Genomic DNA, 15,849 nt, shown 5'->3' with positions numbered 1-15,849 from the left:
CCCGCCACGACGCTCTGCTTGGAACTGCACCAACTGACAGCTCCACCATTCAATATAAATATGTATCCGGTTTGTGATTTAGAGTCATCTGGATCAGTGTCAAAGCTTGCATCGACGTAACCATTTACGACAAGCTCTTTGTCACCTCCATAAACGAGAAGCATATCGTTAGTCCTTTTCAGGTATTTCATGATGTTCTTGATCGTTGTCCAGTGATCCACTCCTGGATTACTTTGGTACCTCCCTGCTAAACTTATAGCCAGGCACACATCAGGTCTGGTACACATCATTGCATACATGATAGAACCTATGGCTGAGGCATAGGGAATGACTTTTATTTTTCCTCTATCTTCTGAAGTGGTCGTGCATTGAGTCTGACTCAACTTCACACCTTGTAACACAGGCAAGAACCTTTTCTTTGACTGGTCCATTTTGAACTTCTTCGATACTTTATCAAGGTATGTGCTTTCTGAAAGTTCAATCAGGCGTCCTGATCTATCTCTATAGATTTTGATGCCCAATATATAAGCAGCTTCACCGAGGTCTTTCATTAAAAAATTCTTATTCAAGTACCCTTTTATGCTATCCAAAAATTCGGTATCATTTCCAATCAATAATATGTCATTTAGATACATTATAACTGTGCACCTTTCGAGCCCTCTCAGACCATTAGTGTTTTCACCCGTCGGATCATCAGTTTGGGTTGTCTTTGGCCGTCCGATTGCACCTAATCCCACGGCTGCTCGCTTAGTTTGCTGCGAACGCGCACTTTCCGTCATGGGCCGCTGCTCTGGTCACAATTTCTGACGCCTAATGTTAATTTGGGCCTAACAGGCTTCTACCACTCTATCCGTGCAGCCGAAGAAAAAAAGGCCTCTACGCAACACTCTGCTTCAGGACGCAACCCTCGCGTGGCGGAGGCAGCGACTCTCATGTCGACCGCCCCGTCTTGGCGACGGACCAACGCGACGGACGGCGTCTCATGCTGGATACGCTTCGGGTCCGAACGAGACGGGGCGCCTCGCCGGACTACCGCATGGGGTCTGTTTGTCTGCATACTGTTCACGCCACGGGCGGTTGCCGCTGGTCGGGGCGGCGAACAGTCAGCTGTCGATTCGACTTTATCACCAACAATTCATTGACAAATTAATCAGAACCTAATGGCAATCGATGAGATAATTACAGGTCAGTTATGAATGTTTATTCACGATTTTCCTTTAATTACGCAGGCAAGCTGCTCCTTCCCCACTCCCCTCGCTTCCGCAAACCATCCTCCGGGAGCAATGGGTGATGCATTGATGCTTAGATCTCTAATTCCTTCCAATCCTCTCTCCTTCCTACATCCTTTCTCCCCCCAATTCTTCATCTAATTTTAGAATTTGTTTTTTAATCAATTCTTTCTGCTCACAAACATGTTCTCTAGGTTGACAAATTTCAGATCCGTTCTGCAGGATTAGAAGCTTTACGCATTACCAATTCAGAAAGGTGATGCATGAACTCGGAAATTTTGAATTACACAAGCAGATTTTACTATTACCGGTATATGTGTTCCTTCTCGTAACAGGGTGATTCATCCCCTCCCCTCACAGATTCTCCGTAAGATACACTTTGAGTGGCTAATCTTTGAGTTTGTTAGCCTCTTAAGCTAATGATTGTATGGACAAATGAAAGATATTTGAGGACATCAGTTTAAGCTGTATTTTGAGTGCTTTGTTTTAGTGAAATTCATCCTGGCGTCATTATTAATCAAATATTGGTTTACTTTACATGTACAGGGGATTTGATAAGACTGCAACTTTTACCAATCGCAAAATCTACAACGACTAACAAACTGAGGTATCCTTTTTTACCTACAAAGATTTATGTTGCTCAAATGATGTTCGACCACTTCTCTGACTGTGAATGGGGAAAATAACTTTTACAGTTGGCCATACTGTTGTTCAAAATTGCATCTAACATTTTGTGTAAACTAGGGGATTCATTTCTATCTTGAATTTCAAACAAAGTTTCTTTACCTTGTCTGAGATACCTGCGGATGAAACTTTTGGTGAGGGCTACCTCCAAGCTAAAGATTAATCGAGCCATCTTAGGAGAGAATCCATTGAATTAAGCAGGTCGGCTACTATTCACGGATGGAACAGGTCTTCTATTTCATCAATTGTATCTATGAGCATATAGAGCAACGTATGTGATACACAGCTGTAAATCATTTTCATTTTACCAGCAAATCTCTGCTTAGTTGACTTTATTATTCTGGTTAGTTTACAAATTATCATACCAAATGTGATGCAAAGGATGAAGTGTTGTGCATTGTTTCTGAAAGTGTAGGTAAATTCATTTTACTAGACTTCGCTAATGTCTGCTACCCTCTCTTCATAGTGAGAGCTATAGTAGCTCGCATTCTTGGATGAAATTACTTTATTAAAAGATAACAGGGTGATTTATGGGGCATGAAAAATAGATGGCATGCATCGCAGTATGGACCACTAAGGTATGTTATCGCACTGAAGAGAACCACCGACATTCGATGACGACTCTGCAGACATGTGCTTGAAGCACTCCATAGAAAAGCATTGATCGATCATAACAAAATTTATATGGACGAGTTCATCACAAGTCTTTGTTTGCTCATATAATTTTCAGTATTTAGTAATTATTTTACTTTTCCTGTTCTAGCTGTGCAAGCCATGTATTACTTATAAGAATTTTTGTGAAGTATTTGTTTGCTTTAAAAAATATAGTCCAATTGTTATTGCTTATGTTGCAGCCATGGCGAGGTTGGGGTAATGGAGATGGCCTGTGCGAAGATAAGCAGGTGCAACGAGGAGAGAAGTTGCCATCTATACCTACTAATAAAAGAAATAAGTATTCTTAATCCGTTTTGCTATTTTATAGAAAAAAAACCTAATGTTTCCGACATTAAACCCGCAGTACATATCAAATGTTTTTTAAAATACTTAAATCTTCTAAACCGTAACTTCAAATTTAACATGTCATGTATGGAATTTGATTCGAAAAATATGTAGAATCTGAATATGATGTTATTTTACCTGTCAACAATTTTTAAAAAAAATACTATCTAGGCTGCAATGTTAATCAACAATGCATTATCCATCTATTTCTCGTACCGGTACTGATTAAGATTGAGGATGAACACCTCAGCAAAATCAGGATTCTACATGAAATTGAAGATAAATTTGCTAGAGACGCCCAATAAATAAGGACATGCATGCCAAGAAATAAAAGAAGGACCCAATAAAGATGGGATGTCCGCTATAAAAGAAATAAAAGAGAAAATGCAGAGGAGATCCGGTAAAGATGAGATGTTGCTCTATTCTCTTATATATAAGAAGAAAAAAGAGATGGCATGCATGAAAAAAAAGTAAAAAGGAGCCATGCATGACAAAAAATAAAATAAAAGACAAGTTTGATAAGATATAGATAGCGATGAAATAGGGACCAATACCTATGACATGTATGGCAAGAAATAATGATGAAAAATTGGTGATTCTTAAACTGAAAACTGCCATTGATGCACACATGTCTCTGTAGTGTGCTAATGTGTCATCGTTTGTTTTTGTCGTTCTTACTTACTTGCCCGTAACAACACCCCATTCCGAACATGACATGAATAAATGCATGATCACTTGTCCATTTCTTTGTACGGATTAAATCAACATGGAAGCCGTGTTCAAATAGAACACCTGTAGAATCTTAAATTGCACTTTTATAGGTTAAGACCATCTTTGTTTGGGCCATAGCTACAAATTCTCAGATTGTAGACCATTTTTTGTAAATTAAGAGCGTCTGGTATTTTTTTCTCCCGTTGTAACGCACGGGCCTTTTTGCTAGTTATACATATATATGTAATCTGTTCTTTTTTCTCTCGTCATTTTTTATCTGGTCTCCTTTCTCTAAATGTAGTTGCCTGGACTTTCTTCCCATCATGTTAAAAGAAGATATACTTGGAGTTAAGTATGATTTGCAATTTCGTGACAAACCACCCATTAGACCTAACTAAGAGCAACTCCAATGGGGCGACCCATTTCATCCGCGGCCTCTGTTTGGGTCGGCGTGGACAAAAAAGGAGGCCCAACGCGGTGACCCAAACCCAAATAGAGTCCGCTTCGCGTCCGTGCCGATGCATTTGCGGTCCAAATTTGCGCCCCAAATGCGTCGGCGCGGACGCGGAATGGATGCCACGCGCGCCTTCTCGGTGTCCGCCGCGGCCCCACCTGGCGGTCGTCCAACCGCCCGCCACCTACCTGGTCAGCTTAATTTATGACCTGGGGCCCACACGTCAGCGACGGCGGTCGTCCTTTTTTAAGCCGACCGTGCGGTGGGGCCGTCCTCATCCAGCCAGCCCCCGTCCCCATCTAGCCATGCTCGCTCCCACGTCGCCGGCAAACCCTAGCCAGCCCTAGCCGCCCCAGCCGTGCCAAATGGGGCTCTTCTCCGGCGCCGGCAGCAGCAGCAAGGCCAAGGGCAAGTCGCCCGCCATCCCCTTTCCCCCGGAGTTTCTCCTGCCTCCGCCGGCGCCAGCTCGCCGGCTGAGGCATCGCGTCAACGTGCCGGTGCACCAGGCGGAGTGGCACTGGCAGCATCGCGTGCCTCTCCCGTACCCCGACGCCACCCTGCCGCACGACTAGATCCCGGTGTCGGCGGCCCCGCGGTCGGCCAGGGCGCACGCGGAGGAGGTGCGGCGCCGGCGGGCGCTCCTGACGCCGGAGTAGAGCCGCGGCGCCGCCTACGCCTCCGACTCGCCCAACTGGGCGCGCTGGTTCGCCTTTGAGCACGAGGAGGCGAGGCGACGCGGCGTCCGCGAGGTCGACCGCACCGTGCCACCGCCCCCGCTCATCGTCCGCGAGGAGGACCAGGCGGCGGAGGCCGCCTACCAGGTTGCCCTTGTGGCGGTCTACCGGGAGAATGAGGAAGACGAGCGGCGCAGGGCGGCGGCGGCAGAGGAAGAGGAGGCAGCTTACGAGGCGGCCATGGCGCAGGCCATGGCGCAGGCCATGGCCCTCTCCGCGGCGGGCGACTGCGTCCTGCCGCCGGTGACCCCGCTGTCTCCGCCGTCCTATGTGAAAGCCGAGCGAGAGCCGGAGTCGTCCCCCATCGAGCGCTACTCCTGGACGGGAGTAGTGCGCGAGTGGGTCCGCGCGCCGCCAGTCTGGGTGGGGGCAATGCCGAAACAGGAGGCGGCGTACCTCGAGCACTGGCGCCACATCCGGCTGGCCGAGGAGCGCCACGACGGCGAGTACCTCGAGATGCTCGAGCGCGACGTCGAGGCCGAGCAGCACGCCAGGCCGAGGAGGAGGCGCACCAGGCTGCGGCGGCACAGGCGGCGGCAGAGCCCGCGCCGGCACAGCCCGCGCCCGACATGAACGCCCTCTGGAACTCGGCGTTCTCCTGGGCCGGCCCTGCGCCGAAGCTCATCGACCTCACGGACCCCGAGGACAACGACGACGCCTAGGGCAGCGCGTCGCCTCGTAGTTTAGTTTGTTTTTAGTTTTTATTAATGCTAATATGGACACGTGGACTCTCGTCGGCTTTTGTGGCCAGCTTTAATGTACAATCATTGCATGTTTTCTTTTTTTATCGCATCGTCAAAAATGGGTCGGGCCAGCGTTGGGCGCACGCGCCGACCCAAACGCGGAAGCGGACGTTCGTGTCCGCCTGGCCGACCCAAATGGACAAAAAGCGGACAAAAGCATCGTCCGTTTGAGTCGGCCCGTTGGAGTTGCTCTAAGTGTCTTCGCATAACTACATAAATTCCTACCATTCTACAACAAAAATGGACGGACGCGGCAACACGCGTCATAATGATCTAGTCTACATATAATATTGGAAATGCTACAGAGCTCCCAGTCACTTTCTTATAAATACAGACTTCTCCAAAAGTCTGTATAAAACCATATGCTTTGATCACACTATCAAAGCGTATATTCCAACTCCGAGAGACTTGCACCAGTCCATAAATGGATCGCTGGAGCTTGCATACTTTGTTAGCGCCTATAGAATTGACAAAAACTTCTGGTTGTATCATATACAACTCTTCTTTAAGATATCCATTAAGGAATGCAGTTTTGACATCCATTTGCCAGATTTCATAATCATAAAATGCGGCAATTGCTAACATGATTCGGACAGACTTAAGCATCGCTACGGGTGAGAAGGTCTCATCGTAGTCAACTCCTTGAACTTGTCGAAAACCTTTCGCAACAAGTCGAGCTTTGTAGACAGTAACATTACCGTCAGTGTCAATCTTCGTCTTGAAGATCCATTTATTTTCTATGGCTTGTTGATCATCGGGCAAGTCAACCACAGTCCACACTTTGTTCTCACACATGGATCCCATCTCATATTTCATGGCCTCAAGCCATTTCGCGGAATCTGGGCTCATCATCGCTTTCTCATAGTTCGTAGGTTCGTCATGGTCTAGTAACATGACTTCCATAACAGGATGACCGTACCACTTGTTGGAGACTGTGTCCACGTACCCTCGTAGAACGAAAGCGGAAGCGTTAAGTAACGCGGTTGATGTAGTCGAACGTCTTCGCGATCCAACCGATCAAGTACCGAACGCACGGCACCTCCGCGATCTGCTCACGTTCAGCTCGGTGACGTCCCTCGAACTCTTGATCCAGCTGAGGCCGAGGGAGAGTTTCGTCAGCACAACGGCATGATGACGGTGATGATGAAGTTACCGACGCAGGGCTTCGCCTAAGCACTACAACGATATGACCGAGGTGGAAATCTGTGGAGGGGGCACCGCACACGGTTAAACAATCAACTTGTGTGTCTTTGGGGTGCCCCCCTCCCCGTATATAAAGGAGTGGAGGAGGGGGAGGGCCGGCCTCATGGGGCGCGCCCAAGGGGGGATTCCTACTCCTAGTAGGAGTAGGTTCCCCCCTTCCCTAGTTGGAGTAGGAGAAGAAGGAAGAGGGAGAGGGAGAGAAGGAAAGGGGCCCCCATTCGGATTGGGCTCGGGGGCGTGTGCCTCCCACTTGGCCGCCTCCTCCTCTCTTCCACCATGGCCCATTAAGGCCCATTAACTCCCCGGGGGGTTCCGGTAACCCCCCGGTACTCCGGAAAATGCCCGAACTCATCTGAAACCTTTCCGGTGTCCAAACATAGCCTTTCAATATCAATCTTCATGTCTCGACCATTTCGAGACTCCTCGTCATGTCCGTGATCACATCCGGGACTCCGAACAACCTTTGGTACATCAAAACAAATAAACAAATAATATTGATCATCATCGAACGTTAAGCGTGCGGACCCTACGGGTTCGAGAACTATGTAGACATGACCGAGACTCATCTCCGGTCATTAACCAATAGCAGAACATGGATGCTCATATTGGCTCCCACATATTCTACAAAGATATTTATCGGTCAAACCGCACAACAACATACGTTGTTCCCTTTGTCATCGGTATGTTACTTGCCCGAGATTCGATCGTCGATATCATCATAACTAGTTCAATCTCGTTACCGGCAAGTCTCTTTACTCGTTCCGTAATGCATCATCACGCAACTAACTCATTAGTTACATTGCTTGCAAGGCTTATAGTGATGTGCATTACCGAGAGGGCCCAGAGATACCTCTTTGATAATCGGAGTGACAAATCCTAATCTTGATCTATGCCAACTCAACAAACACCATCGGAGACACCTGTGGAGCATCTTTATAATCACCCAGTTACGTTGTGACGTTTGATAGCACACTAAGTGTTCCTTCGGTATTCGGGAGTTGCATAATCTCATAGTCATAGGAACATGTATGAGTCATGAAGAAAGCAATAGCAACAAACTAAACGATCATAGTGCTAAGCTAACGGATGGTTCATGTCAATCACATCATTCTCTAATGATGTGATCCCGTTGATCAAACGACAACTCATGTCTATGGCTAGGAAACTTAACCATCTTTGATTAACAAGCTAGTCAAGTAGAGGCATACTAGTGACACTCTGTTTGTCTATGTATTCACACATGTACTAAGTTTCCGGTTAATACAATTCTAGCATGAATAATAAACATTTATCATGATATAAGGAAATATAAATAACAACTTTATTATTGCCTCTACGGCATATTTCCTTCAGTCTCCCACTTGCACTAGAGTCAATAATCTAGATTACACAATAATGATTCTAACACCCATGGAGTCTTGGTGTTGATCATGTTTGCTCGGGAGAGAGGCTTAGTCAACGGGTTTGCAACATTCAGATCTGTATGTATCTTGCAAATCTCTATGTCTCCCTCCTTGACATGATCGCGGATGGAATTGTAGCGTCTCTTGATGTGCTGGGTTCTCTTGTGAAATCTGGATTCGTTTGCCAAGGCAATTGCACCAGTATTGTCACAAAAGATTCTCATTGGACCCAATGCACTAGGTATGACACCTAGATCGGATATGAACTCCTTCATCCAGACTCCTTCATTTGATGCTTCCGAAGCAGCTATGTACTCTGCTTCACACGTAGATCTCGCCACGACGCTTTGCTTAGAACTGCACCAACTGACAGCTCCACCGTTCAATATAAATACATATCCGGTTTGTGACTTAGAGTCATTCGGATCAGTGTCGAAGCTTGCATCGATGTAACCATTTACGACGAGCTCTTTGTCACCTCCATAAATGAGAAACATATCCTTAGTCCTTTTTAGGTATTTGAGGATGTTCTTGACCGTTGTCCAGTGATCCACTCCTGGATTAATTTGGTACCTCCCTGCTAAACTTATAGCAAGGCACATATCAAGTCTGGCACACAGCATTGCCTACATGATAGAACCTATGGCTGAAGCATAGGGAATGACTTTCATTTTCTCTCTATCTTCTGGAGTGGTCGGGCATTGAGTCTGACTCAACTTCACACCTTGTAACACAGGCAAGAACCCTTTCTTTGCCTGGTCCATTTTGAACTTCTTCAAAACTTTATCAAGGTATGTCCTTTTTGAAAGTCCAATTAAGCGTCTTGATCTATCTCTATAGATCTTGATGCCTAATATGTAAGCAGCATCACCGACGTCTTTCATAGAAAAACTCTTATTCAAGTATCCTTTTATGCTATCCAGAAATTCTATATCATTTCCAATCAACAATATGTCATCCACATATAATATTAGAAATGCTACAGAGCTCCCAGTCACTTTCTTGTAAATACAGGCTTCTCCAAAAGTCTGTATAAAACCATATGCTTTGATCACACTATAAAATGTTTATTCCAACTCCGAGAGGCTTGCACCAGTCCATAAATGGATCGCTGGAGCTTGCACACTTTGTTAGCACCCTTTGGATCGACAAAACCTTCTGGTTGCATCATATACAACTCTTCTTCTAGAAATCCATTCAGGAATGCAGTTTTGACGTCATTTGCCAAATTTCATAATCATAAAATGCGGCAATTGCTAACATGATTCGGACGGACTTAAGCATCGCTACGGGTGAGAAGGTCTCATCATAGTCAACTCCTTGAACTTGTCGAAAACCTTTCGCAACAAGTCGAGCTTTGTAGACAGTAACATTATCGTCAGCGTCAGTCTTCTTCTTGAAGATCCATTTATTCTCTATGGCTTGCCGATCATTGGGCAAGTCAACCAAAGTCCACATTTTGTTCTCATACATGGATCCCATCTCAGATTTCATGGCCTCAAGCCATTTCACGGAATCTGGGCTCATCATCGCTTCCTCATAGTTCATAGGTTCGTCATGGTCAAGTAACATGACCTCCAGAACAGGATTGTCGTACCACTCTGGTGCGGATCTTACTCTGGTTGACCTACGAGGTTCGGTAGTAACTTGATCTGAAGTTACATGATCATCATCATTAGCTTCCTCACTAATTGGTGTATGAATCACAGGAACTGATTTCTGTGATGAACTACTTTCCAATAAGGGAGCAGGTACAGTTACCTCATCAAGTTCTACTTTCCTCCCACTCACTTCTTTCAAGAGAAACTCCTTCTCTAGAAAGGATCCATTCTTAGCAACGAATATCTTGCCTTCGGATCTGTGATAGAAGGTGTACCCAACAGTCTCCTTTGGGTATCCTATGAAGACACATTTCTCCGATTTCGGTTCGAGCTTATCAAGTTGAAGCTTTTTCACATAAGCATCGCAGCCGCAACTTTAAGAAATGACAACTTGGGTTTCTTGCCAAACCATAGTTCATAAGGTGTCGTCTCAACGGATTTAGATGGTGCCCTGTTTAACGTGAATGCAGCCGTCTCTAAAGCATAACCCCAAAACGATACTGGTAAATCAGTAAGAGACATCATAGATCGCACCATATCTAATAAAGTGCGGTTACGACGTTGGGACACACCATTACGCTATGGTGTTCTGGGTGGCGTGAGTTACGAAACTATTCTGCATTGTTTCAAATGAAGACCAAACTCGTAACTCAAATATTCTCCTCCATGATCAGATCATAGAAACTTTATTTTCTTGTTACGATGATTTTCCACTTCACTCTGAAATTCTTTGAACTTTTCAAATGTTTCAGACTTATGTTTCATCAAGTAGATATACCCATATCTGCTCAAATCATCTGTGAAGGTCAGAAAATATTGATACTCGCCGCGAGCCTCAATATTCATCGGACCGCATACATCAGTATGTATTATTTCCAATAAATCTGTTGCTCGCTCCATTGTTCCGGAGAACGGAGTTTTAGTCATTTTGCCCATGAGGCATGGTTCGCAAGTACCAAGTGATTCCAAAAGTCCATCAGCGGTATGGAGTTTCTTCATGCGCTTTACACCAGTATGACCCAAACGGCAGTGCTACAAATAAGTTGCACTATCATTATCAACTCTGCATCTTTTGCCTTCAATATTATGAATATGTCTATCACTACTATCGAGATTCAACAAAAATAGACCACTCTTCAAGGGTGCATGACCATAAAAGATATTACTCATATAAATAGAACAACCATTATTCTCAGATTTAAATGAATAACTGTCTCGCATCAAACAAGATCCAGATATAATGTTCATGCTCAACGTTGGCACCAAATAACAATTATTTAGGTCTAAAACTAATCCCGATGGTAGATGTAGAGGTAGCGTGCCGACGGCGATCACATCGACTTTGGAACCATTTCCCACGCGCATCGTCACCTCGTCCTTAGCCAATCTTCGCTTAATCCGTAGTCTCTGTTTCGAGTTGCAAATATTAGCAACAAAACCAGTATCAAATACCCAGGCACTACTGCGAGCAGTAGTAAGGTACACATCAATAACATGTATATCACATATACCTTTGTTCACTTTGCCATCCTTCTTATCAGCCAAATACTTGGGGCAGTTCCGCTTCCAGTGACCAGTCCCTTTGCAGTAGAAGCACTCAGTCTCAGGCTTAGGTCCAGACTTGGGCTTCTTCACTTGAGCAGCAACTTGCTTACCGTTCTTCTTGAAGTTCCCCTTCTTCCCTTTACCCTTCTTCTTGAAACTGGTGGTCTTGTTGACCATCAACACTTGATGCTCCTTCTTGATTTCTACCTCCGTTGCCTTTAGCATTACGAAGAGCTCGGGAATTGTCTTATCCATCCCTTGTATATTATAGTTCATCACGAAGCTTTTGTAGCTTGGTGGCAGTGATTGAAGAACTCTGTCAATGACACTATCAACCGGAAGATTAACTCCCAGCTGAGTCAAGTGATTATGATACCCAGACATTTTGAGTATATGTTCACTGACAGAACTATTCTCCTTCATTTTACAGCTGTAGAACTTATTGGAGACTTTATATCTCTCAATCCGAGCATTTGCTTGAAATATTAATTTCAACTCCTGGAACATCTCATATGCTCCATGACGTTCAAAATGTCGTTGAACTCCCGGTTCTAAGCCGTAAAGCATGGCACACTGAACTATCGAGTAGTCATCAGCTTTGCTCTGCCAGGCGTTCACAACGTCCGGTGTTGCTCCTGCAGCGGGTCTTGCACCTAGCGGTGCATCCAGGACATAATTCTTCTGTGTAGCAATGAGGATAATCCTCAAGTTAAGGACCCAGTCCGTGTAGTTGCTACCATCATCTTTCAACTTAGCTTTCTCTAGGAACACATTAAAATTCAAAGGAATAGTAGCACGGGCCATTGATCTACAACAACATAGACATGCAAAATACTATCAGGTACTAAGTTCATGATAAATTAAAGTTCAATTAATCATATTACTTAAGAACTCCCACTTAGATAGACATCCCTCTAATCATCTAAATGATCACGTGATCCAAATCAACTAAACCATGTCCGATCATCACGTTAGATGGAGTGGTTTTCAATGGTGAACATCACTATGTTGATCATATCTACTATATGATTCACGCTCGACCTTTCGGTCTCAGTGTTCCAAGGCCATATCTGCATATGCTAGGCTCGTCAAGTTTAACCCGAGTATTCTGCATGTGCAAAACTGGCTTGCACCCGTTGTATGTGAACGTAGAGCTTATCACACCTGATCATCACGTGGTGTCTCGGCACGACGAACTGTAGCAACGGTGCATACTCAGGGAGAACACTTGTACCTTGAAATTTAGTAAGAGATCATCTTATAATGCTACCGCAGAACTAAGCAAAATAAGATGCATAAAGGATAAACATCACATGCAATCAATATAAGTGATATGATATGGCCATCATCATCTTGTGCCTTTGATCTCCATCTCCAAAGCACCGTCATGATCACCATCGTCACCGGCTTGACACCTTTATCTCCATCGAAGCATAGTTGTCGTCTCGCCAACTATTGCTATCACGACTATCGCTATCGCTTAGTGATAAAGTAAAGCAATTACATGGCGATTGCATTTCATACAATAAAGCGACAACCATAAGGCTCCTGCCAGTTGCTGATAACTGTTACAAAACATGATCATCTCATACAACAATTTATATATCATCACGTCTTGACCATATCACATCACAACATACCCTGCAAAAACAAGTTAGACGTCCTCTACATGTTGTTGCAAATTTTACGTGGCTGCTACAGGTTTAGCAAGAACCGTTCTTACCTACACATCAAAACCACAATGATTTGTCGTCAAGTGTGTTGTTTTAACCTTCAACAAGGACCGAGCGTAGTCACACTCGATTCAACTAAAGTTGGAGAAACAGACACCCACTAGCCACCTGTGTGCGAAGCACAACGGTAGAACCAGTCTCATGAACGCGGTCATCTAAAGTCGGTCTGGGCCGCTTCATCCAACAATACCGCCGAACCAAAGTATGACATGCTGGTAAGCGGTATGACTATTATCGCTCACAACTCTTTGTGTTCTATTCGTGCATATAACATCTACGCATAGACCTGGCTTTGATACCACTGTTGGGGAACGAAGTATTTCAAAAAATTTACCTACGATCACGCAAGATCTATCTATGTGATGCATAGCAATGAGTGGGAGACTGTGTCCACGTACCCTCGTAGAACGAAAGCGGAAGCGTTAAGTAACGCGGTTGATGTAGTCGAACGTCTTCGCGATCCAACCGATCAAGTACCGAACGCACGGCACCTCCGCGATCTGCTCACGTTCAGCTCGGTGACGTCCCTCGAACTCTTGATCCAGCTGAGGCCGAGGGAGAGTTTCGTCAGCACAACGGCGTGATGACGGTGATGATGAAGTTACCGACGCAGGGCTTCGCCTAAGCACTACAACGATATGACCGAGGTGGAAATCTGTGGAGGGGGCACCGCACACGGTTAAACAATCAACTTGTGTGTCTTTGGGGTGCCCCCCTCCCCGTATATAAAGGAGTGGAGGAGGGGGAGGGCCGGCCTCATGGGGCGCGCCCAAGGGGGGATTCCTACTCCTAGTAGGAGTAGGTTCCCCCCCTTCCCTAGTTGGAGTAGGAGAAGAAGGAAGAGGGATAGGGAGAGAAGGAAAGAGCCCCCCCCAATTCAGATTGGGCTTGGGGGCGCGTGCCTCCCACTTGGCCGCCTCCTCCTCTCTTCCACATGGCCCATTAAGGCCCATTAACTCCCCGGGGGGTTCCGGTAACCCCCCGGTACTCCGGAAAATGCCCGAACTCATCCGAAACCTTTCCGGTGTCCAAACATAGCCTTCCAATATATCAATCTTCATGTATCGACCATTTCGAGACTCCTCGTCATGTCCGTGATCACATCCGGGACTCCAAACAACCTTCGGTACATCAAAACACATAAACTCATAATATCGATCGTCATCGAACGTTAAGCGTGCGGACCATACGGGTTCGAGAACTATGTAGGCATGACTGAGACTCATCTCCGGTCATTAACCAATAGCAGAACCTGGATGCTCATATTGGCTCCCACATATTCTACGAAGATCTTTATCGGTCAAACCGCATAACAACATATGTTGTTCCCTTTGTCATCGGTATGTTACTTGCCCGAGATTCGATCATCGGTATCATCATACCTAGTTCAATATCGTTACCGGCAAGTCTCTTTACTCGTCCCGTAATGCATCATCTCGCAACTAACTCATTAGTTACAATGCTTGCAAGGCTTATAGGGATGTGCATTACCGAGAGGGCCCAGAGATACCTCTCTGACAATCGGAGTGACAAATCCTAATCTTGATCTATGCCAACTCAACAAACACCATCGGAGACACCTGTAGAGCATCGTTATAATCACCCAGTTATGTTGTGACGTTTTATAGCACACTAAGTGTTCCTCCGGTATTCGGGAGTTGCATAATCTCATAGTCATAGGAACATGTATAAGTCATGAAGAAAGCAATAGCAACAAACTAAATGATCATAGTGCTAAGCTAACGGATGGGTCATGTCAATCACATCATTCTCAAATGACGAGATCTCGTTGATCAAATGACAACTCATGTCTATGGCTAGGAAACTTAACCATCTTTGATTAACGAGCTAATCAAGTAGAGGCATACTAGTGACACTCTGTTTGCCTATGTATTCACACATGTACTAAGTTTCCGGTTAATACAATTCTAGCATGAATAATAAATGTTTATCATGATATAAGGAAATATAAATAACAACTTTATTATTGCCTCTAGGGCATATTTCCTTCACCACTCTGGTGTGGAACGTACTCTGGTTGACCTACGAGGTTCGGTAGTAACTTGATCCGAAGTTTCATGATCATCATCATTAACTTCCTCACTAATTGGTGTAGGCATCACTGGAACTAATTTCTGTGATGAACTACTTTCCAATTCGGGAGAAGGTACAATTACCTCATCAAGTTCTACTTTCCTCCCACTCACTTCTTTTGAGAGAAACTCCATCTCTACAAAGGATCCATTCTTAGCAACGAATATCTTGCCTTCGGATCTGTGATAGAAGGTGTACCCAACAGTCTCCTTTGGGTATCCTATGAAGACACATTTCTCCGATTTGGGTTCGAGCTTATCAGGTTGAAGCTTTTTCACATAAGCATAGCAGCCCCAAACTTTAAGAAACGACAGCTTAGGTTTCTTGCCAAACCACAGTTCATATGGTGTCGTCTCAACGGATTTAGATTGTGCCCTATTTAATGTGAATGCAACCATCTCTAAAGCATAACCCCAAAATGATACTGGTAAATCGGTAAGAGACCTCATAGATCGCACCATATCTAATAAAGTACGGTTACGACGTTCGGACACATCATTACGCTGTGGTGTTCCAGGTGGCGTGAGTTGCGAAACTATTCCACATTGTTTCAAATGAAGACCAGACTCATAACTCAAATATTCACCTCCATGATCAGATCGTAGAAACTTTATTTTCTTGTTACGACAATTTTGCACTTCACTCTGAAATTCTTTGAACTTTTCAAATGTTTCAAACTTATGTTTCATCAAGTAGATATACCCATATCTGCTCAA

This window comes from Triticum aestivum, chromosome 4D (genome assembly GCF_018294505.1).
Source record: "Triticum aestivum cultivar Chinese Spring chromosome 4D, IWGSC CS RefSeq v2.1, whole genome shotgun sequence".
NCBI lineage: Eukaryota > Viridiplantae > Streptophyta > Magnoliopsida > Poales > Poaceae > Triticum > Triticum aestivum.
The sequence above is the reverse complement of the archived record's forward strand: the minus strand, read 5'-3'. Positions refer to the sequence as shown.